The sequence below is a fragment of the Mus caroli genome, chromosome 11 (genome assembly GCF_900094665.2).
Source record: "Mus caroli chromosome 11, CAROLI_EIJ_v1.1, whole genome shotgun sequence".
Taxonomy (NCBI): Eukaryota; Metazoa; Chordata; class Mammalia; order Rodentia; family Muridae; genus Mus; species Mus caroli.
The window spans coordinates 92344621-92369335 of NC_034580.1; the positions used below are offsets into that span (position 1 = coordinate 92344621).

The window sequence follows — 24715 nt, forward strand, 5'->3', positions numbered from 1 at the left end:
AGCTAAAGGCAACAGGAAACAGCTAGGAAATGCAAGCTAAAGGCAACAGGAAACAGCTAGGAAATGCAAGCTAAAGGCAACAGGAAACAGCTAGGGAAGTTGCCTGAGTTCGTTCTCTCTCTCTCTCTCTCATTCAATTTCCCCTTAAACTTGACAAAGTGGAACCCAAATTCACCCTTGTCTTGGACATTCTTCTGATACAAAGGCTCTATTCTCCCTTTTAATGCTTGTAGAACTTCCATTAAGGTTGACGGTAAACTCTTGCATGGGATTAAAAAAAAAAAAAAAACAGAAAAGGAGAAAGAAAGAAAGAAAGAAAGAAAGAAAGAAAGAAAGAAAGAAAGAAAGAAAGAAAGAAAGAAAGAAGAAAGAGGAGAAGGAAAGAAAGAAGAAAAATCTGCCCCTCTTCTTTATTCTGGTATAATTTTTAAAGGGACAACAATAAGAACAATGGCACAGAAGACATGCAGTGGTAAAGGAATCCTGGCTTTAAACAGTCTGGAGTTCTCCTAAGTGTCATCTCAATACATTATATTCTGTAAAACAGTCATAGGAAGTATCTTATGAAAGAAGTATGTATAAGACAAAGTGCATAGCTGTTTTAAGTGAACCAGGAAAGTTCTTGTTCAACCATTTCCACTCCACCACTTATTAAATCACCCCTCGTGCAATGACGTTTTTTTACTGGTTGAAGACCAAGTAGCGTAACTAGTTACAAAAGGTGTTTTTCCACTCCATACTGGGGCTTGTATGTGTGGACAGGCAACAACACCCACCCACAAGGACCTGGCCAAACTGGGATAATGATCCAAATACTGCTTTAATGTTACACGTGATTCATGAAGCACAATGCAGAGCTCTTTCAGATATAAACACTCACAATCAAACCCCACTTGCTTGTGTCTTCCTTTGAAAGAAATAAACTCCTGCTAGAAAGCAGGACAAGCAGGCATGTGATGAAAACCCACCCATAGTTCTGCTCATGAATTTTCTTGTATTTATCACGTCTGCTGCTTGGATGGGCTTATTATCCTGGGGTTTCTTCTCGAACAGCTCTGTCTTTTTGTCAGACTCTATGTGTTTTCTGTCTGTAAACTCTGAGGTACTTGCTGAATTCTAAAGAGAAAGGAGAAAGAAGACAAGGAAGAGGGGGAAAAAACATCCTCTCTGATTCAGATTGTGATTGGTAAACTTCTCTGGAATAAACATGAGGCCCGTGAGCGGAGAAGAACTCAGAGACAGGTGCCTCCAGTAACTGAATGGGTTGGCAGGGAGGCTAAAGGGCTGAGGCAGTTCACACTTTGGTTAAACTCTTACAACTAAAAATTCCACCCTGGTAAAATTCAGAAGTTCAAGGAACAACATCACCATGATATTAACGACCTCTGAGGGCATCTAGAGTTCAGAGTTCACCCTCTATTTACAACATACTCTGAGGCTGCTCCACCTCCTACGCCTCGCTTTAAAGGGGGGCGATTATTTAGGACATCATGACAGTCAGCCTGGCTAATTTTTATACAAAAACAGAGACAGTGGGAAATATAACAGTCAAGTATTAGGAATGGATAAACCGGGGCGGGGGGGGGCAATCTTAGGAGAAGTTATCCCTTGAATAGTTCAAAGTTCATTCTTTGTCCACGGATAATGAAAAGTCTTCAGTTATCAGGTTTTTAAACCCAAATCAGCAGTTCCATATCCGTAACCTGAGCCGAGTGTTCCTCCACCTAATGGCCACGCTGCTGTCGTTTGCAGCGAGTTGGGTGACAATCGATTTGTACTCCGAGACGGGAACAGATGGGCTTTCATTGTGAGACTCCGCCTGTATGCAAATGTGAACGGAGTTTCACCCGATCCAGGGGTCTGACCTGACCGTGCACATGCATTTACTCAACGTGGCTCAGCCTGGGGGGGCGGCGAAGGGGGAATAAAAAATGGCAATCGGATAGTACCAGCGGCAGGTCAAGTTTACCATCCGTCTTTCAGCGGGACTGAGATGGCAACACAGTTATTTAGTTTCAGTGTTGATGTGCGTTGCAATAAACTCCATCATTTCACCTGTTTATGAACCCGGCCTTGTATGAGATCTCTGTGAATTCAAACAAAGCTGGCAATCAACCCTCTTGTTTCCAGCAGAATGGGGGATTATGGACTTTAAAGATAAATAAATAAATAAAGCATCCTTGTATCTCCCCCGTCTTCACATGCATAAATCAATATTCCTTTCCTTCTGGCTCCTTTTATTTCTTACATTGACTTTATTAATTTCTTATTTGGAGGAAACAAAATGCATCCCCCCAAAATGCTCTTCATTTCAAATGAAGAAATATGATCATTAATGTCAGAATAAACAACCAGCATTTTAGATGTCAATTAACTGTTTTTGCATGTACACAGCAATGTACAGTCCCTAATAAATCTTACAATTAAATGTGCAGCCCTTCATTAGAGTGGAAATATGAACAGCTGTAATCATACACATTCTATTGACAGAGAAAAATTTGGTTCCATTTGTAATTTTTCACATTGGGAAAGAATGAGAGACGGATTGGGACCATGATTGCTTTTATAACTGTGGGCTTTTTAAACTTCCCATGTACAGGATAACAAAACCAGTGTCTTTGACTTGGGGGTCTAACAGCAGTGATTTGCTTCTATTTTCTTCTCTCATGAAAGTAAATTTCTCTTGGGAAACATATAAGCCTTTGGCTAGAAAACCCATAGGACAAATACCCCCAAAGTGAACCAAATAACGAATTGCTGCTTGCTTCGGTACAGCTGTTCATGGCCGGGTTCTGTTAACTGATGTCTGGGATTGGCGTTAAAGTCAGTTGGGGGGTGGGGGGGAGAGTTGCTAAGAATATAAAGAGAAAGTTGAGGCATTCCGCAAAAACTGCTTCTGGCAACCAAACACACTGCTTCTAGCCACACAGGAGCCTTGCCACCATAGAAAGGGAGTCTTCTGAAGTTGTGTTTGCACAAGTAGAGGCAAAACCAAGATGAGAGCCCTTCAAAAGCAAGGTGCCGAATTGTCTCTCCCACAAGGGTTCCTCTCTACTTACTCTCATCTCCTCAGGACAGCATGGAGAAGCAGTTCTCGAGAGTTAGGCTTGAGATAATTCCAAAGAGAAATGAATGATCAGGACTCGGGCTAGCATTTGTCTGCCGGGCACTCAGAGTAGCTGACAGGGATAATAACGAGTAAGGAGTTGCATAGCAGCGTAGCAAACATTAAAAACTGTCATACTGCACTCCGTGACTATTGAACATTGATTCAATTACCTTGCATGGTCTCTGTATATGTATTTCAAAATAGATGGGAGCCTCTAAAATACCATATATGTGAACATACATGTATATATACATACCGACACATAGGTATTTATATCTCTGTTATCTAGATCTTTCCTTATACAAACAAAGATTTATGTTAATGCAAGATTTTGTGTCCACAGAAACCTTAGCTAGTGGTTGAATTATGAGAGGCCAGTTTAAGTTAAGGATATCATTTATACCTTTTGAAAATTTACTGGAGAATTGTCAAGGCAGTGCCTAACAGGGTATTCAAAATGTTTATTTACATTAGAAGCAAGGAACTCCCATGCTTAAAATTTAACAAGAAGCTTAACAAGGCATGTTCTGGCATGAATAAGATTCCAGAGACTTTTTTTTAACAGGAAAATGAAAATGTTTGCTACATAAATACTGTAACCGAATTGTTCAAAACATTACATATAGCTATTTAGTGAGATGGTGCATTGTTCTAAACTATTATCAGAAACAAACTTCAGACATGAAAATCAATTTCTTTTGTAAGGAGTGCATTGAAAGAAATGACATGAATTGAGAGAAAATGCTTACATTTTAATTTTTTTTTTTTTTGAGGAAGAAAAATCCCAGACACCATCATTCGGCTTCTTGACAGCTCGCAGGCATCTAGAAAATGTTCCACTTCCTGTCTTTATGAAATCCATGAACACTCTTTTAGTTGAACAACTGCGTCTCAAAGTACTTACAAACAAGGGGGGACTGAGCTCAAGTTGATATTCAACTGCTCATTTGGCTCTTATGTGTCAAGAACTCTTGCAAGTACTTTATTAATTAATTCATTAATTCATCCAATCTTGATGAAGAGGAGCAGGCCCTGTTTTTATCTCCATCTTACAGATGGGGAAAGTGTAGCTTTACTCAAATGGTGGTTCCCCTTGAGATCAGAGAATGGTATATGTGAGAATCAGTACCTACAATTCTGGAAAGACCTGCTACATAATTAGATAAAGGGTTCGTCTCTCTATGCCCATGTTGGCTGTAGAAAGAGATGATGGTGTCTGTAAAAGCCCTATGTGCGAGCTAAGCAACCTGTTTGATAGGCCATAAGAAAGGAGCATTGCGGCCAAATGAACAAAAACAAGCGGTAATTTCTGCTCTTTTTGAACTTTGTGTATTTAGAGATGGCTGCTCTTGGTCCATTGCATAACGTGGGGCTCCTAAGACAGTGCTACAAATCCTTATGCAAACTTGCCCATGAAGAGGGGAAGGGAAGTACAGGGTGCATTCATTTTAAATCTGACCTTGTTCCAGCTCATCGCTCTATTCCTAGGCAACAAAATTAGGTCCCTCTGGAGCACTTCGTTATTTTCCTTATTTACGCTAATGTTAGCTCAGCTGTACCTTTGGAAAGATGGCTGAAGGGAAATTAAGCAGAGCATAAGGGTCTTTTTCTTCCTCCTCTTTTTAAATAACCATTGTGAACCATAACTTAGTGTGCCAAAGACTGGCTTGTGAGCCATTGAATTCACAATGAAAAGAACGGTACTGACAGTTCATAATTAGTGTCTTCACCCTGTCTGCCAGAGCGCTCAGCAAAGGTGTGCCTGTACCCTGTCGGTTTGAGAGAAGGGGTGGGGGGGAGCCACCTTGTGGCTGGAAGACGATCCAGCAGCCTCTATGACCCTTGCTGGTTCTCAGCAGGAAGGGGAGGGGGGATGAGCACAGCAGCCAGTGATAAATCAGAAATATCAATCACTAAATATCTGTGGAAAGTGGTAAGAGTTATAAATAGAATCTATAACTACGATAACACTGAAGCTGTAGTTGTAAATATACATTATCCTCTTTAATATGACACAGGATAGATTGAGAACTGAGGAATTATTAAGACCCCACCAAAAAAAAATTGGAAGAAAGAATGAAAACATTTAAGTTAAAATTATGTTCATTTTGTAATTCAATAAAGAATTCCCAGAGACATATTTTTAAATTTAATGTTGTTTTCTATAGCACAGAAAAAGCCCCACAGACATCTGTTTGCATACATTGTGTGTCAGGCAACATCAGATTTGAATGGAATTTATCTAAATTTTATATGCATGGCTTGATGTAAATTGAAATAAATTGTACAGCATACTCTGCGTGGACATATTGGTTTTTCCATCGCGGCCTGAACTTTTGACCCCAGGGCCTGGGCCGGTCACAAGTTGACCTGTCTGAACTCTGCTGGTAGATCCAAGTATGGAAGGCCGGCCTTGCAGCCATGGCAACCGTGAAGCAGGGTCCATGACTCCACTCTCCTTTTCTCCCTCTTTTCTCCACACTCCAAACAAAACAAAACAAATTAGTATATTCTCGCACAGTCGGTGAGTGTAATCTCAGAGTACTTCTGCCAAGATGGGTTTTGCCCCAAACCTAAGCTCTGAGCAAAGCTGTTTTAGCCGGCTTGTCAGCTGTTAATGAAAGTTGGAAATGAAAGTCTTTATAAAAGTTAATGGAAAAGACCCCTTCCTGGGACACATTCATGTGCCTGTCTCCCATTAAAATAAAATATACTCCGCGTGCTCATATATTAGGCTATAGTGTTGCTATAGGTGTGTCGTGCATGCAGATCAAAATGATACTTTTGTGAGATTTTGGCATAATCCTTCTTAGGTAGATTTATTTTTTTTAAATGATTTATTTATTGTGCTTTTACATGCACTGGTGTTTGGCCCACGCGCATGTCTGTGTGAGGGTCTCCAATCACTTGGATTACAGATACAGTTGTGAGCTGACATGTGGGTGCTGGGAATTGAACCCAGGTCCTCTGGAGGAGCAGCCTCTGCTCTTAATCACGGAGCCGTCTCTCCAGCCCTCCTAGGTAGATTTAAATAAGACAGCATTGCTCCTAATATCTATGTCATACTGAACACTCTGCTGTTCTATAAAGCTAATCTGTCAGAAGCAGTAAGCACGCGGCTCAGTTTCCTCTGAGAAGATGTAGACTCTAGTTTGACTGGGATGCATTTATACCTCTGATTTGCTTAATTTTTTTTAATGTATATTAACTGCGCAAAACACTGGGCTGAATTGTGATATTCCCATATTTGCATGTGAAATCGTTTGCTCATCCCCTCCCCTCCCGCCTCCCATTTGATAACCATCTCTTGCCTTCCCCTCCCTTCCACATCTCCAGGTGTCCCCCCTCCCTTTACGTCATGTCCCTTCCTCACCCCTAAATCCCACATCGCCAGAACTTACCATCTCACAGTCATGGTGGCAGTCCACAGGCATTGACTTATGCGTTTACCTAAGTATCTGTGGCTGTTCATTTATTCACGCAGGAAGCATTTGTCAAAGGCTTACCAGGTAAACTCCAACTCCATAAATTGAAGTAACCACAACAAAAGATGTGTGACTGCTCTTAAAGAGGGAGACACAGTTTTGACAAGACAGAACCCTTGGAGGGACTATTAGAAAGTAGTGACAAAATGTGTAAGAGTTTGTCATTGTATACAAGCTGACCAAGAAACATGACTTGATGGAGTTGTCTGATTGGCCACGGATTTAATGAAAAGGACCTTTTATGAACAAAGCCTTGGAAAAGGCAGTCTGAGCACAGACAATCAAGATTTAAGAGGTTTCAAAGAATGAGCAAAACCTCGGATGGTATTGGTAATGTGTAAGGGTTAAATGTGTTGGGGTGACTGGATAGATGGAGGGTGTGACCTGGCAGGGATTACAAAGGTTCTTGAGTGACCATGGAGTAATCTGATCTTTCTAGGGTTTAGTGTTGTCTTTTTTAAAGGGAAGGATGAAGAAGATCTTCATTTCTACGAGTTGGAGGTAGAAACCTGAACATCTCCAATATTTCACAAATTGCCTTTGGGCAGCTCCAGCTAGCTGTTTTGACAGCACAGAGGAATGAGGTTCCCATTTAGAGTGGCCATGAAGCCGTTTAAAAACAGCAACAGATACTTCAAGAAGGGTTTCCTTTGTCAGGAGATATTGAAGCCATGTTTTTAAAAACAGCATAGCGTGGGCAAGGCAAACCAGGAAGTTTCCGAGTCCCCTCTAGCAAGCCTATGACATTGTAAAGTTGTTTATCTCTAGGTTAGGGATTCTCTGTGTGTAATAATAGAAATACCTAACATATACTAAGCTCTATATAGAACATGTCCTTTGGAGGGAAATATGGAGTGTCGGATACACAGATTGCGACAGGGTCTCACTATACAGCCCAAGACTATCTCTGAATTCATGAGCTTCCGTCAAGAACCCCAAAGAAGCCAGGGTTACAGGTGCGTGTTGGAAAGCCCTGCTCCCAGGCACTAATGTTCTGTGTGCTTTTTAAAATTCTCACAACAACCTCATTGTTTTCCCTAGAACTGTGGAACCAAGACATACCGGACCCGAGGATCACACTCGGGGCTCAGCAACATTTAAACAAAGAGCCATGGAGTGAGTCCATTTTTGGTTCTGTGACTCACAGAGATTCCCCCAAACAGGCAACTTTACAGTTAGGCTGAAGCAGAGCGGAGTTGACCTTAGATACCATTTAATGAAGGAGTGTAGCTACGTTCCCATCAAACTTGAATAATCACAGAGATATGACTTCTGTACCATTTTAACATGTCATGAGATAACACACACACCCAACACAGCTAAAAATACAAAAGATATTCTCAGTTCGTCAGAACTACAAAAAGTGGGGCAGGTCACATAATTTGTCAACACTATGGTGCTTCTCAGTGGACAGAGTAAGAGTTGAGCTGGGTGGTTTCCGATCCCTGCACTTGGGAGGAGGAGACAGGAGGATTCAGAATTCAAGGCCAGCCTTAGCTACCTGGGATCCTATCTTGAAAAATAAACTAGTTAGGTGACATCTGTTTAGCTCCAAAAGTAGGATAGCCATATTGTTGGGGGTGTAGAGTGGATGGAAAGTTTCTTGGGGAAACTTAATTTCTTCGCTGTCTCTGGAAAGGACCATTTACACTCTCCTGGAAGATGAAAAGCTACCACTGTTTAATTGGTGTGTTCAGGAAGATCTGATCTCTCCTTTGCAATGGCAAGCCATCCCTGTTGGGTTCCAGTCCTGATATTCAACCTTGATATCCAACCCGTGCACCCCACTGTCTAGAAATGGAGATGTCTAGCTTCTGCCCAATTTTGCACTATCAACAACAATTTCTGCATTGGCTTCCACAGATAAGAACGTCTCATCCTTCTCCTCAGCCTATGTTCTTTTCCTCTTGCATTTCTGTTGCGTGTGGTATGTATGTAAGTGTGCATGCATGGATGCACATGGATGCACATGCATGTGGAGATCAGGGGCTGACATAGGGTGTCTTCCTTGATTGACACCCACCTAACATGTTGAGTTTTCACTTGGATCCTTGTTTGCATGGCAGGAACTTAACCGACTGAGCCATCTCACAACCCACGAAGCTGAGGGTCTCCTCAGCCTTACCCTTTACTTACCTAGATTTTCTCCTCTTCCAGTTGTTGTAACTTTCAAAGAGACCCTCCCCAAAATGTCACCATGTCTTTCCAATGCTAGAACTGGGAAACACACAGGTTATGGACATCTTTTCTTTTTCTGTATTTAAAAGTGTATTTCCCCCAAAAAATGTACATACAAACAGGCATATATAAACCATTACATAAAAGAAGTGTCCCTCAGGGGTTCATATGCTTAACTCTTACCTGCTTTGGGTGCATGGTTCCTGGCTGTGATGGTAGACATGGTAAATCAACTTTCCCTTTAAACTCACATGAGATCGCTGAGTGTGAATTTAGAACTCCCCACCCTGTGGTCCTTAGCTTTAAAACTCACAGCCATTGCAGACTTTATTTCCATTTCCCTGATGTCTGCTGAAGTGATAAAAAACAAGATACAAACCTGTCATATAGTGTGATGTTCCTCTGTGTGATCCCCAGTTATATAACCTTGCTGTTCAGATTCCAAAATGGTTCACTGAACATGCCTTACGGCTTCCTGAATGTTGGAAGTTTGATTTCTGGTTATTGTCAAGAAGCCTCCTGCATGGTCTAGGTATGACGTGTTCAGAAGAGTGAATTCTCAGAAAAAAAGTCATTAGAGTCAAATTTGGGGAGGTGCTTTCCCCTCAAGCCTGTGTATTTTACAGACATCCCTCTCCCCCACAGCCGAGAAACTAATATTAGCACCAAGCTTTTCATACAAGATGGTTCTAGAGCCGTAAAATTGGAGGCTCTTGGAAGAAAGTGACCATTTCAATGCCATTCTCCTTCTGTGTCAACTCCAATGTTCTCACAGTATTTCCTCAGCAGCTCTAACCATAAAGCTGTGGTGAGACTTGAAGAACAGCCTGCCTTGAGAGGAAAATGCCCATCTATTTGTGCTTTCAAAACTCTAGGGCATTATTTGGCAAATTAGATAGATGGCTAGTTAAAAGATGATTTGCAAATATATGGGAACAGGTGGAGTAAGATATGATCTAACCAAGAATCTTTAAGGGAAAAAGGTTTGCTTGTTTGTTTTTCTCTTGTAGTACAAGGATAGAATACTGGAGCCTGTATGTGCTAGGCAACTGCTCTATCACTGAACTGCAGGCCCAGCTAGGGAAAAGATCTTATTTCATACATGTGTATGAATATTTGTCTACATACATGTCTGTGTATTACATGTGTGTCCAGTGCCCAGAAGAGGGTTTATAAGCTGCTGCATCTCTCTCTGTGTGTGTGTGTGTGTGTGTAAGAGAGAGAGAGAGAGAGAGAGAGAGAGCTGGGAGTTGAACCCAGGACCTCTGCAAGAGCATTTAATGCTCTTAACTGCTGAGCCATCTCTTTAGCCCCATCATGCCAGAAAATAAAAGAAAATACCAATAGTATTTTAAGAAGCACTTCCATTTCCTGTATCTCCAGACAGTGGCGTCAAACTGTCATCTACTAATTTATTATGTCATTTAGTACAAAGATGTTGGTGAAGTAAAACTCCAGTGTTTCTCTGCCCCTATTTCTGCTGGGTTGAGAAGATTTCTGCGTTGACAACAGTCTGTTCTCAACTGGTCAATCTGTCGGTTTTGTTGTTGCCTTTAGTATCTAAACAACTTTTCCAAACTTAAGTTTATAAGTTTTCACATTTGGGTTGTAAAATACAGAATTTCTCATAAAACAGCTCACTTTGTGTCTGTGTGTACATGTGTGTGTGCACACCGCGCACACACGGTGTATGCACATGTGTGTATGTGTGTGTGAGAGCCAGTGGTTGATGTCAGATGTCTTCTTTGACAACTTTCTATCTTACTTTTTGACTCAGGATTCTCACTGAATGTGGAGCTCATCAATTTGACCAGAGTGGCTGGCCAGCAAGCCCCAGCTTTCACAATGGGTGCTGGGTAATCTGAACTCACATCCTTATACTTGCATAGCAAACCCTTTAATAGCTAAACCATCTCCTTGCCTCTGGTTCACTTAAAAAAAAAAAAAGACAAACTTCCTGTGATTTCATTTCCTCAAACCACTGCTGCCCTTATGCTGAAACTCTGTGTTTGCCACGTATCTCCTCCAGACTGTTGCTCCTTGAGTGCTCAGTACATGTCAATCACCACGCATGCGCTCCTACGGTGTTCATTAGCCGGCGCTGTTGAATCACAGAGTGATAGAGAATGGGTTTTAGTTGAGTAATAGAATACAAAAACTCACGGATCCCTTGTATATTGGGGGTGGGTAGGCTCATTCGAAAGACATGCTGTCCGAAAAGTCTAAGTTACCGGTGTTGCTGGCTCTCTTGAACAGCAGCTTCGGGAAGAGAATGGACAGGATACCTTCAGAGTGCGCATGCGTGAAAGTGGTCTCATGGTGCCGTAGCTGCTCTTCTTTAAGAATCTCCGTGAAACTGTGAAGGATAGCAAAAGGGACCTATGTTTCCTGTTAATGGAATATAATATAAGCAATATATATAATATAACCATAGCAATATAAGACACCCAAGGGCAGCATAGTAGTAAAAAAGTGTCCTTCCATCCCATTGATTATCGTAAGCATTTGGATTTGAAGAAAAGATATGCGTTCTTCTATCCTCCGTAGAAAAGAAGCAGATGTATTAAAGCTGTCATGTCATTCATTGGTAGTGAGTGGCTCAGTTCCTGGAATAGCATTTGGTATATATCGTATCTTTGCTACCTGTAGAACTTCCTGGGAAAATACACAAGAGAGATAGCATTTGGGGCAATACAAGATACAGTGGGTTTCTGTTTTGGTGACTGTACCCAGGTTCTTCTATTTTGAGCTATCGATCTCTCTGTTGATCACTGTCATATGCTCCGACATCACCTCTTTCCTGTCAGTGCCCTGTCACTTTAGCACAAATTTAAAATGCATCATCATCCTATTTATTTTTTTAAAAGTCATTTGCAACTAAAGATGAAATAGCTCCTGAGTTTATACATTTATTAGAAGAAGTTATGTGGCCCAATGTGTGTGAGACCCTTCCCAGGTACTTCGCACACTAGAAGAAGACCAGGAGATAGAAGGATTGTTGAAGAAATCTAAACTCAGAGGCTGGAGGGATGGCTCAGTTGTTAAGAGCACTGGCTGGTCTTCCAGAGGACCCAGGTTTGATTCCCAGCACCTACATGGTGGCTCACAACCATCTGTAACTCCAGTTCTATGGGCTCCTCCTTGGGAACTAGGCACACATGTGGTACGGGCATTCATACAGGTAAAACACTGAATATATATATACTGACCATCGTAATCCTCATCTCAAAGGTTTAGCATAGCAGGTGCCTCCTGCTCTCTCACCCTTTCAAATGCCAGGCTTTTCTCTTCATCCACCTTTACTGCATTGCACCCTGGTCTGCAGGTAGCACTGGAACTGATGCCAAGCTTGGACTGGATCTCTGTATGGCTCAGGGATTAAGAGCACAGGCCATTCTTCCAGAGGACCTAGGTACAATTCCAGGATCCTAACAATCTACCACTCCTGCCCCAGGGGACCCAACACCCCTTTCTGACCTCAGTGGTCACTGTACATACATGGTGCATAGACACTCATAAAGACAAAATACCCACAAACACTTTTTAAAAGAAGATGGTGGCGGGCCGGCGAAGGTGTTAGGGGGATAAAGTCAGAGCCTCTGGAATACATAGTGGGTGGCAGTGAGGAATAGATCTATCCTCTCAAATGCTACAATCTCAGAAGCTCAGATTTATGGATTCAGTGTATTTGTTTGTTTGCTTGATTGTTTGTTTGTTTGTTTATCAGATTAGACATCAGGATCTGGTTATGTTTCTGACTCCACCTTTTAAATGACCTTACCTGGCTTTGAAATGCCTGCCCTCCCTGCAGTCTTCGCCGTTACCCAAACCCAGCCCTGTGCTTTCTACCTGCAATGCCAGTCTCTCCACCCACATACTCAAGCTTCAAAGTGCCACTCAAACTCCACCCTCTCTAAAGACTTCCTCAAGCACCTATCTGGCCCCGATCCCACTAACCCTCTATCATAGCTGCTACCACCATCTGGTATATATACATACCACACATATATATACTCGCGCGCGCGCATGCGTGTGTGTGTGTGTGTGTGTGTGTGTGTGTGTGTGTGTGTGTGTATCACAGTTTACAGTATATATTAAATTTATAAAAATGTTTGTCAGATTGATCTAGAAATGTGGTTGCATGATCTGGATTTCCAAATAATATTTATTCATCTGTCACAACCTAAAGAACCTTCAAAGAACCTTTAGTTTAACTAAATAGCACTCTCTTCTTTACAGTGTGTAATAACATGCTGCAGAGTGGCAGCCTCCTTCTCTTCCTCCTTCTATGATATCCAGAGATTTTCCTCCCTTTGATGCCAGAAACACCGAGAGGTGGGAAGCACTGTGACAGAGAGACCTGATGAATGTTTACTTCCACCAATACTGTAGCCTATGAGAACAAAGGCAAAGGCTGGACCATCCACTGACACCCGCAAAGACAAATGGGAGAGGCTGGAACTTTCGGAGAGGGGAGGGAGGCACCAGCAGGCCGTGCTCCGTTGTGTAGGCTGCAAGCCAGGGACGAGAAATGGCAACCGAACCAAATCCCCATTAAGACGTTATATCCCGTTGACTGCTGAAATATGGTTTCTGCAGAAATGTCAACAATCTGGGATCTCCCCTGCGCAATGAAAGTGCTGGTATTAATATGACACTTTCCGTTCAAAGAATCCCAAGGAGCCTTATAAATTAAAATAGGAGTGTTTCTCATACAACATCTTTGATGTCTTCCATATCCAAAACCCTGCTTCTGATGGCTAAACTCTTCCTCCTCTGCCACATCTCCCACTATTAAACATTTTATCAGATTCACAGGGTGTTTTTTGGTATTGTAAGGCCCACAATTTGTACAATTTGTCTTCTCGTGCGTGCCACAGCCCCCCTACCTACATCCCTTCCCCCCACCAACATGGAAAGTGAATTCAATTAGACCTAAGGCAAAGAGTAATTGCATTGGAAAGTAGAAAAAATATCTCATCCAAGAGTGATTAAGCTTTTTACCATATAGAGGTTGTGGTTTTTTTTAACTCCTTCATGAAAATAGGATTCTGTGAAATAAATGAACACAGGATTTGCTGAATCACCGTGTAGTGTCATGATGCTAATCCCCCAATTAGCTCCTCAGCTCTTAGCTCCAAGATGACTGGGTGCGCATTATTAGATATAAGAAGTGTAAAGTTATGATTAAAATCACCAGGAGCCTAAATGTTTTATGATTTGACTATTCTTATTTTACAGTATAGGAATTATAAAATATAAAAGCCTTACTTTATAGTATAAGTATAAGAAGAATATCAAAATCTGAAACTTATCCAAGCTCTTCTTGAGCCTCTGAAAGTGAATAGAATAACTTACTCTCTTGGAATCATCTTGGACCTATCTGGGGTATGGTGACCTCTTCCCCATATCCAGTCACAAATGGCCCGAGTGAAGCCTGAGCTAGCCATGCTACCAAACCTCCTTTGCTAGCAGCTGACTAGTTGCTTTTTGGTGGTGATTCTGACTTACCCAAAAAGATGGTAACTATGTGGCAGAACTCCTTGTGCTGAGTGACTAAGGACTACATGCAGGCTGGTCATTCCCAGTATGTCCCAGTGGGTTGTGTCAACTTCAAGAGGAACTTTAAAGGTGACAGCCAGGGACATCTTCAAAAATCTAGGATAAAGTCCTTGCCTGGGGTGCATGAGGCCCTGAATTTGGTTCCCCAGCTTCTTCACTGAGAAAAAGAAATTCTGGCACATAAGCAATGAGGCTCAGGAAGAGGCCACAGTCAGCCTGTTGCAGGGACCTGCTCAAGGGTGGGGCGCATCAGGCAGAAGGGCTCTGGTATAAAGAAGGATGTCCCAGGGCCCTCTACATTTTTGAAGCTTTTACCAGCTATATTATCTCGGTTATTTCATCCATATCTGAGCTTAGGAGATAGAATTGTTGATATCTAAAACTTTACCCTGCTCTCCTTTAGCCAAACTACCCTTTGAGCGGTGGGCGCGCGCGCACACACACACACACACACACACACACACACACACACACACACACACACACACGGAGGTCCAAGGTTAATCGTGGTTGTCTTCCTCAATCACTCTCTGCTTCTTTATTGAGGCAGTCAGGACCTTTCACTGAATCTACGACTCGCTGACTCCCACTGCACTAGTGAGGTAGCTTGCTTTGGGAAGCCCCTGTCTGTCTCTTAAGTACTGGCCTTAGAGGCAACCACTGTGCCTGCCCAGCATTTCTGTGGGTCATGGTGAGCCTGACCCCAGTCTTGAATCAAGTGCTTTATCCACTGGGCTATCGCCCTAATCGGAGACTCTATTTTTTAGGTCTCACTTACAGATACCAATAGCTCAGACACAGGCTTTTTGACTTGGGTTTCTCCTGAAGTAGAAACGTTTTTGTATATGTTTTTGATCATTGATGAAACCCTAATTTTCATTGGCTGTTGCTGAAACCCTAATTTTCATTGGCTGCCTTCCTAAATGGGACGTAGGTCTGAGAAGTCAAGAGAGGCAGTTAAATGTCTAATGACATGACAGAAGTTTTGTGTTCCCTGTCTTGCCATTTGATCTTGCTTGTGCCCCATTTCTAACTAGAAACGATCATGTCTGTAACTAAGAGGTAATTTATACTGTTCTTTGAAATATGCCAGTAGAAGGCATGACATAAATAAATCCCAGTGTTAACTGCACCATATTTTTAGCCCATCTCTTATGAAATCTCTTGAACATATGACAGATTTATTTACTTATATAAACTCAGTTTGTTTCTCTTAGCAAAATTTGTGTCATGATGAATACTTTAAAATAACTTTACATGTTAACCAAGGATTAGAGATACTGATTTATAGACTTGTAGAAGGAAGAATAACAAAACCACCATCTAGCTGGGCCTGGCGACACAGGCCTACAATGACAGATGCTCAGGAAGGAGGCTGGGGCTGAAGGATGGCAAGTTCAAGGCCTGCACAGGCTGCATGGACTACAGAGGGAGTTCAAGGTTACCTTAGGCAATTTGGTGAAACCCTGCAATCCTGCCTCAAAATGGAAGACACATAAGGGCTGAGGATGTAGCTTAATGGTAGGGTGCTTGACTGGGAGGTTCAAAGTCATGAGTTCAAGTCTCAATGCTGGAACCAACCAACAAAGTATGATACTGTACTGGAGATATGGAGCCAGGTAAGTTTTAAAATTCCTAAGTGAAGTTTTTTAGTCAGTCAATAGCAGGACAGGTCATGTATATGTATGTGTATGTGTATGTGTATGTGTATGTGTATGTATATGTGTATACACACATATATACACATATATATGCATACATGTATGTATGTATACATGTGTATATATACATATATACACATATATATGCATACATGTATGTATGTATACATGTGTATATATACATATATACGTGTGTGTGTGTGTGTGTGTGTGTGTGTGTGTGTGTGTGTGTAATGTAGGGATGTTTAAAGCTGCAGCTACAGGTATTGAGGAGTTAATCAGCTCTCATAGCCTTGGTGACAGTCATAGGGACGGTCAGGCTAGGTTACAGTGCAGTTCTACCAGCAGCCTTCAGAGAAGAAACGGCTTGAGTTACTTCAAACCGCTGTGGTGTTTTGCTTTTTTTTTTTCTTTCAATTAAAGTTAACACAAGTCTAACGGTTACCTGCGTTCTGAATGTTTTATGATAATATTTTATATTTTTCTCCAAAGTACAACCAGGAAGTCATTGCTTGTTCTCAAAACTGGAATGAAGCAAACACCAACCAACCATGGTCCTGTTGCATGTGTGCGCCCATGCGCGCGTAGGTGTCCCCAGATGTTCAGATAACTCTGTCCTCGTAGCAGGACTTGAGCAGAAGTTCACCGCCTGATGGAGTAGCTCAAATGTCACTGAGCAGGACATTTGTGTCAGACCAGAATATCGTGAGCTCTCCATGTGCCTGTGTACACGCTCTGGCAGTGTATTTTAAAATCTCAACATAATAAAATGAAGTAAAGAACTCTTTCTGTGCTTTCACGCTGGTTTGGGGGTTACTTGGTTTAGAACTTGGAAAGTATTCCGTTTTCAAACAACAACCTTGCTTCGTTTTCCTTTCTGTTTTCAGCCACTTGCAACCCCCTTTTTGAGTACTGAGAAACAATGCAATTAATTTTCTCCAGCGCAATCATGCATAGATTTAATAAGCATCCGAAGGTAGGATCCATCTGTAAAGGATGCGCTGTATGCTAAATTACTTCTCTTCTGTGGTTGGGTTTTTTTTTTTCTTTCCAAACCTTAATTAATTGAAGAAAAAAATGTTTATTAAAGTGGGAACAGGCTGGGTTCTGGCTCTCCGTCTCTGGTTCAAAAGTTCATGCAATTCCCCGAAGGCTCATCTGAATGCCTGTGTCTCCCTCTCTCTATCTTTCTCTCTCCGTTTCTGTGGTGGAGATGCTTGCCTGTAAAAGGTGTTATTGTGTTGCCCGGCTCTATTTTAATAACCGTAACTTGGAGTGAACTTTTTCTGCACGTCTAGATTTGCCTGTGGTATGTAGATAAATAGACAAACACACAGACTTGTCATTTACCTATTTCTCCGATTGCTCTGAATTTAAAAAAAAAAAAAAAAAAAGGACTTTCTTCCTGTGGCATCTTTAAACAGGATGTAGGAGGAGAACGGGAAGTTTGATTCTACAGGTGGATCTGAGATAGGACAGTAAGCTAAGCTTTTATGCATAGATTTGGACACAAAGAAAGGAGCCCAGCTAAGTAGAGAACTATTTATCCATAGTCTAGGAAGTGACCCACTCCTCTGAGGCACTTTGGACACAGAAGACATTTCCTGACTGCAACAAGCTTTTTACGATCAGAGTGGAAGACAAGGATTTTCTTGTAGATGAAAACTCTGGCCAGCCATTCACCGTGTCTGCCCTTCTCTTCCTTTTGTGATTTTTCAGACTTTTGCTTTTTTTTCTCTTTTTGCCATTTTCAACAAATTTTTGATCCTTGTTAAAAAGTGAAAAGGAGAGACAGACGAGCCAAAATTTTTATTCGAATTATTTAATTTCTTTTCTCCCCCCCTCCCCCCTCCAAAGGTAGGATTTGTTTCCTCATTTTACACAAAGTTTCACAGTCAAGGCCCCATCCAGACTGTAGTCTGCAGTGCTCCTGTCTGGGTTGCTGTTTTTCCCTCTGCCCAGCTCTTTCTGGAAAATGCAGGGAGCACACAAGAGCCTCGGAGGGCTTCCCCCACTCTGTTGGGACTTCTGTGGAATTCCTACCAAGGTCCTAAAATCTCGGGGGGCCCTGCTAGCCATTTTAACCTTTAAAAACACACATCAAAGTTGCGGGGGCGGGTAGGTAAAAAAAGCAGTATGGAAATGCATTTCAGTTTGGTATAGTCACAGCCATAATCACGGTGGATCTTTCTGTCAGGTACAGATAGCATCTGTATCTGCCATGAGTGACAGAGGAACAAGCCATGGACATGTCCCTAGAAGGACACCACAGCGTGAGCCTTCCACATTTTCCTCTGAGAGAAAGGAGCCATAGCTACTGCATGTTAGCATGTGCACCTTTGGGGTGCATTTGAAAGCCTATGTATCAGGTCATATGGAGACAGGATGCCGAAATATGGTCAGCAAGTAAGAATTCTAATAGATGAAGGGGAAACTCGTAGACCCAGGAAGACTTGGGAGGGTCTGGCCATGGCTCTCTAAAAAGATGTTGTTTGGGACTTCTGTGAAAACCCTGCATTCAGCAGCTGCTGCAGTCACAAATTGCATGCATGTAAACAACGTACCTTTGAAGGGAGGGTGTGTGGGCCCTTTCTCCTATATGCTTATGTCTCTGTTGTCGTAGATTGGCGTCCTTTGTGAGCTATTCAGTGACATTTCAGAACCATTTCGCTCTGCAGAAAACCCGCAGCTGTGTTTCTTTCGCTTTGACACTGTAGCACTTGCTCTCGAAATTGCTAGTTAGAAAAAAAAATTGTTGAGGCCGGTGGCTGTAATCAGCGTGGTTGCTGTCTGTTTCCTCAGACTAATAGCAGAGCGATCTGAGTCTCAGAGTTCAAATAGAGGTTATCTTTCCCAGGTAGCATCTCGTCCAACGAGAATTTGATTTTTTTCTATAGGACTTTACTCCATTAGATTAATGAAATTTCAATGAGAGCCTGGCGCCCCCTGAAGCTTTGTTAAGAAAACAAATGGTGATTCTGTAGGTGTGACAGCTTGCTCGGAGACTTACGAGAAGGTGAACACATCCCCACAATCCAGGCAGCCCGGAACATTGATCTCTATTTAAAGCACCAATCGGATTTTTGTTAATTATAAATGATTGATCTGCAGTTCCCTCCCCCTCCTCTTCTGTGTGTGTTTTCCCCTCCCTCCCCCACTTCTAACTTCTTTGCATGCTGAGCGCAGAGCTTTTTGTTAAAGAGACAATCATAAAGAGAAGATTACAGCAGGGCCGGCAGTGACGCTGTTGTGAATGTCACCATCAGAGCCTTTGCCATTCACGAGGTGGAGGCAAGCCCTTGTGTAGAGTTCAGACTGCCTCTGTGTTCCCAGTTTAGTTGGCTCGTTCCCAAAATAAAGGATTCTTTCTGATGGAGAGAAAGCTTTCAAACCATCAGGCTACTGTCATGTAGACCCTCATTGTTGTATTCTAAAATCTGACTTACAAGCCAAACCCCAGTTTAACTCTGAGGCAGAGATCACACCAGGTAAATACCACCATGTGATGTGTGGGACCAGCATGTGAGACAGACAACAGGATAGGCAAAGGGAACCTCTCTCCCTACGTCTTCATTTGCTGGCATTTACATGATTAATCCACCTTTTATCATCTTTGTAGAATAGATACTTAGTAACGTTTACAAGTAATCTCATACTAAAATAATACTGGCAGGCATGTATATTATTCTTTTTAATTAAAGTTTATTTATTGGGCTGGAGAGACGGCTCAGTGGTTAAGAGCACTGGCTGCTCTTTGAAAGATCCTGAATTCAATTCCCAGCAACCACATGGCAGCTCACAACCATCTGTAATGGGATCTGATGCCCTCTTTTGGGTGTCTGTGAAAACAGAGCACTCATACACACACACACACACACACACATAACATTTTTAACATATTTACTTGTTTTTTTGGGGGGGGTGCACATGTGCTCCTGACACATACTGATGCTGCAGTGTGTAGTCAGAGGATGAGGGCAGCATGTAGGACTTCTGCCATGTGGGTTCCCAGGGTGGAACTCAGGCCATCGGACTTGGTGGGATGCACCACAAGGCCATCATGCCAGCACAGGCAACTTATTCCTGGCCGTTGTTTACCTCCCATAGTTCTGAAAGAACACAGACCCTAGCTTTTTTGTAGACCTATCTTTAGAAAAAAAAAATCTGATCATTAAATGTATTCATGTATTGAACACAAAAGCACGTGGCTTCTCCCATGCAGTTTATAAACATCGAACATAAATAGAGGGTCATTTCCATGACTCATGGGAGACCATTGGTAAAATTTGAACTTGAGATGTACAAGCCTTGGTGTGACTCTGAACCTGATTTAACACTTAAGAATCAAACATTGATGCGTGTGTGTGTGTGTGTGTGTGTGTGTGTGTGTGTGTGTGTGCTTGCGCGCACGCGCGTGCCTGTCTGTCTGTCTGTCTGTCTGTCTTTCTCAAGTTTGCCTGTAAGTTTTAGGACATGACTTTTCAAGTTAGAATAGCACTTTTGTCCCAGCATTCCTTTATCTTCAAATTGTCTAAAACATCCGCAACATGCACAGAAGAATTTTCTAGAACAGTAACATTGAAGTGGTTTACACTTCAAAGTAAAGTTCTATCAAATTGTAGCCTCGTGTGATTGTTCCCAGCGTGTGTGTCTCTCCTTTGTGAGTTATTATCCCCGTAAGAGATGTGATACACACTCGGGGCATTAAGCATAAGTCTCCATGAAGGGCTGCAGTAACAAACAGGTGAGGGCCCAAAGTGTGGCTGAAACTTCCTCGTCCATCATCTGAGGATCAATCGGAGTTGCTTCTGAACTCAACCTCAGGAAGACCAGGTTTAAAGTGAAATTTTGTGACATAATATTTATCCTCGGACTTTTATTCCCAAATCTGTTGTATGGTTTCACTTTTTAATTCTCAGAATATTAAAGTATTTTCTCATTATTGCTTATTTTAATCTCAATTTAAAAAGAAAACAAGCAAAAGCCATTAGGGTGAGTTTATAAATAATCGTAATATTGACTTTAAAAATCCCATTTTAGATTAATCAGGTGACTGTGACTTTAAAGACAGACAGACAGACAGACAGATATTAGAACGTCAGAATGGCTGCTCATGTCAGTGACTAGGCCAGTGACTAGTGATAACATACAGGCATGGGTCATCATGGGAAACAGCAAAGAGCAGATCTAAAAATGTTTTAATTTTATTCCTGGAGGGTTTTTGTTTTGTTTTGAATAGGCTAACTAATGATTTTCATTAGAGTATTCGTAATTTATGTTATCTAAGTAAGGTTCTAAGGTTAAATAATTTAAAGACATAAACCCTTATCTGATACAAGAGCGCTAATGAAGTATATTAGATACTTGCCCTATTGCCGTGTGAAATAGATCTCCAAAGCTAACAACAGCTTTCTGTGGGAACACAAATCTCTATATAAATATCCAAATGCAGCAAGATGTTGCAAATTTTTAAAGATATGCCATAAAAATAGATTAGCGTCGGTATGCAGTCCTGTTCAGCTGAATTACAAAGGGATATCATGGGATTGCCAATGACATTCACATAAATAAAAAATCAATTCTTAATGATGAGGCAGACTTGTTTTAGCACATTACCCAGGTTAAGTGGGAGCACACAAAGACATCAACTCCTATACGACTGGAGGAATCATTGTATATTAATATGATTTAGGGAGCTACACACCTCGATGGAATAATTGTTATTATATCTATAGAGCCAGATGGCACTCGGTGTAAACAGCCATTGAGCACCTCCAACACAACTGCAGCAGGTGATCTCTGAGATGCTCTTGCATCCCGCTCACCCATCTTATCATCTGCATCTACGGGACCGTTTGCAAAACGCCCTAGGTACCAGTCCACAGATTCTTCAGAATGGTCCTGTTGTTCAACAGGAATACAGAGAATAGACTCTGCTTAGCAGGAGAATAGAAGAGGCCATCACCTAGAGAGTGTGTGTGTGTGTGTGTGTGTGTGTGTGTGGCCCTGCGCGTACACAGGCACGTGCCCATGGGTACCTGTTGTTACTGTGTGTGTCTGTATATGTGTACGAATGTATGTACATATGTATTATGTACATATAGACATATGTATGTAGGTATGCATTTTAACAAGAACAAGAGCAGAGAGAGTCATTTGTTTTCCTGTATCAGATGCAAACAAGGATGCTTTCAGAAAAATTTTTTTAAAAATCCATTAATGGTCTCCAAAAGAAGCCAAAAGGTATATTTTTTTAAAAAATGTACTTCCAAACTTATAGCAATCAGAGTTCTGAACAAAGTTATCTTTGGTTTCTTGTAAAATGTCTGGGTTTGTTTTGTGTATTTAAAATTGACTCCTAATAATACTAATTACCCATTCCATTCATTTATTTAACAAATGCTATTTAAAATCTACTCTATCTTAGGCACTAGGGCTACATGGTGAGAAAATCCTGCCCCCTAGGGTTTACAGTCCTCAAGGGGACAATAAGCTATGCAGCAAATAGCATACAATATATAAAATATTTGAGAAATGAAGTAGAGGAGACAGGATATGCTAATATTCAGAATATGCTAATAAGAAGGCTGGTAATTTGCCTTCTCCCCAAATCCTTAAAAACATGAAACAGTTCACTCAGGAAGAATGAATGGAAACCAAGTGACTCTCTCTGGTCTTGTTCTTGTTAAAATGCACACCTACACACCTACATGCATACATATATACACACATATGTGCATACATACATATGTACCGACAGACAGACAGACATGGCATACACCACGAGGGCCCTTCTTTACTGTCCAACTTCACTGATAGTTTGAGTTTTTGGCGAGCTCTCTGCTGACATGCCTATTCCTCGGCTGCGTGGCCACGTATCGCCAGGATGAATATTCAGAGTAAGCTTGGGTGTCCTTGGCTTAGATTAAATTTAGTAATATCACATAGGCTGGGGTTTTTTTTTTTACATAATTTCGTTTATTTCCTCTGATAATAGCATCAAAAAAATGTCATCTTTAATTCCAAGTCACTTTTAAATTTTTCCTGCCCTGCCTTAAAGTCTATATTTCTTAGTCACATCAAGGACACAAAACTGGCAGTTTCAAGAGACATTTTGTGAATTTAGAATTCCAAACCTAGGAAGATCTGTGTAAAATGCAGAAGGCTTCTCAAAAAATTTGCAACCAGATTTTTCAACCTCTCTAACCCACAGTAATGAAGTCCATCCTAATCCTGGGAGCGCGTCCTCCTCCCACACACCCTCCTCCCAGGGTTCTATTGCCTAGCCAGGCTCCTGCATTTCCAAGTCATGTCCAGCTCCTTCCCCAGGTGTGGTTTGCTGTATATCAAAAGCCACTCTCTAAGTGAGACACAGGGTGTGCCACGAGAAACTCGTCTAGTTTAAGTGAGAAGTAAAACCTAGTTGGTAATGTGGATTCGTTCAAGTTTACTTTTAACTAAATATTAATCGAAATATACGTGCTTATTGTTGTGCAGATTAAAATACTGGAAGCACATATTCCGGAGTATGCATAGCTGTTGGCTAAAACATACCTGTAAGGGACCAATTTATTCTTACCTTTATAGTTTGCTTTCTTCTATAATCCAGTTGCATTCTTTTGGTGATCAAGAAGAACTCTGAGCATTATTAGGTTTTAAACTAACAGGGCCTAAAAATCGATGTTTTGTTGTGTTTTGTTTTGTTTTGTTTTGTTTTGTTTTGTTTTGTTTTGTTTTGTTTTGTTTTAACTCAGCACAAAATATCGCAGCTGGTAAATAGGAGCAGCTTCCTTCCACTAATCTAGAGAGAGATCCTTGGTACTCAGCAAGGACCATGCCAAAGTGATGTCATGAAATTACTACCATTGCTTATTTCTCTTCGTTGTGTGTAGGAAGTGGGGTCAATTTTTTATTAACTTATCCCTTCTTTTATTTCTAGAACATGAAATTTCTTCTTTAAAAAAAAATTAAACAGGGGTATTTATGTATGGATTTGCTAGCTATGCCAGATTTCATAAGGAAACGTGTTCTCCATTTCAGGCCCTTAAACATGATGTTATTCATAAAGATGAGTGTTCACGGATGCACAGGAAAAAGGAGGGGACCTGAAAACTCTTCCTTAAGCAGTCAACAATACTTAGCCTATCAGAAATTCTCCAGCGGATGAACGTTCCTACTGTTTTAATTTTGAATATAGATTGTCTCGTGCTGATGGGAAGTATTGTTAATTTTAATAAAATTAACTTTATATTGTTATTTCACCGCTTTATAATAATTTTACAGGGTGCCCTGGGGAGGCCTCCGTTTCCCATTGTCAGGTGTTACGATTTGCCGTTTGTTTGGCCTCATAGCGTTCAGCCTCACTTCCCTCGCCAGTCGCCTGGAGCCAGCCCACTCGCTCTCTATCACAAACACCTCCACTCCCCACGCTTACTCATTTATATGCTTTTATATGTATATATCATTTTTGTATTTTCTCAAAATTATTGTTTTTCGCTCTTTCCCAGCATTCCTGCTGCTTGCCTTTAGGTAGATACCGTGGTAATAACAAGTTGGCTGAGACACCTGGCAGTCTACCTCAAGCATTAAAGTGTCTAAATTTATTTTCGGGTTCGTAATCAGCCTGTATTTTTATACAGTTTTGTGGGTTTTGTTGGGGTTTTTTTTTTTTTGGTGAATTATAGCTTGATAAACCTATGAAAATATAACTTTTTTATGGA

At 41.4% G+C, this 24715-nt stretch overlaps 1 protein-coding gene and 1 long non-coding RNA gene across 4 annotated transcripts in view; one reads left to right on the plus strand and one right to left on the minus strand.

The window, feature by feature from the left end:
* Skap1 (src kinase associated phosphoprotein 1) overlaps positions 1 to 24715 on the plus strand; it is a 296003-nt gene that overhangs the window by 110685 nt on the left and 160603 nt on the right. The gene's annotated exons all lie outside the window — the stretch shown is intronic.
* On the minus strand, positions 5092 to 18730 carry LOC110305538. The gene is made up of 2 exons (XR_002379167.1): positions 18560 to 18730; positions 5092 to 5590 (listed from the first exon to the last, which is right to left on the minus strand). It is a non-coding gene; the product is annotated as an uncharacterized LOC110305538 (long non-coding RNA).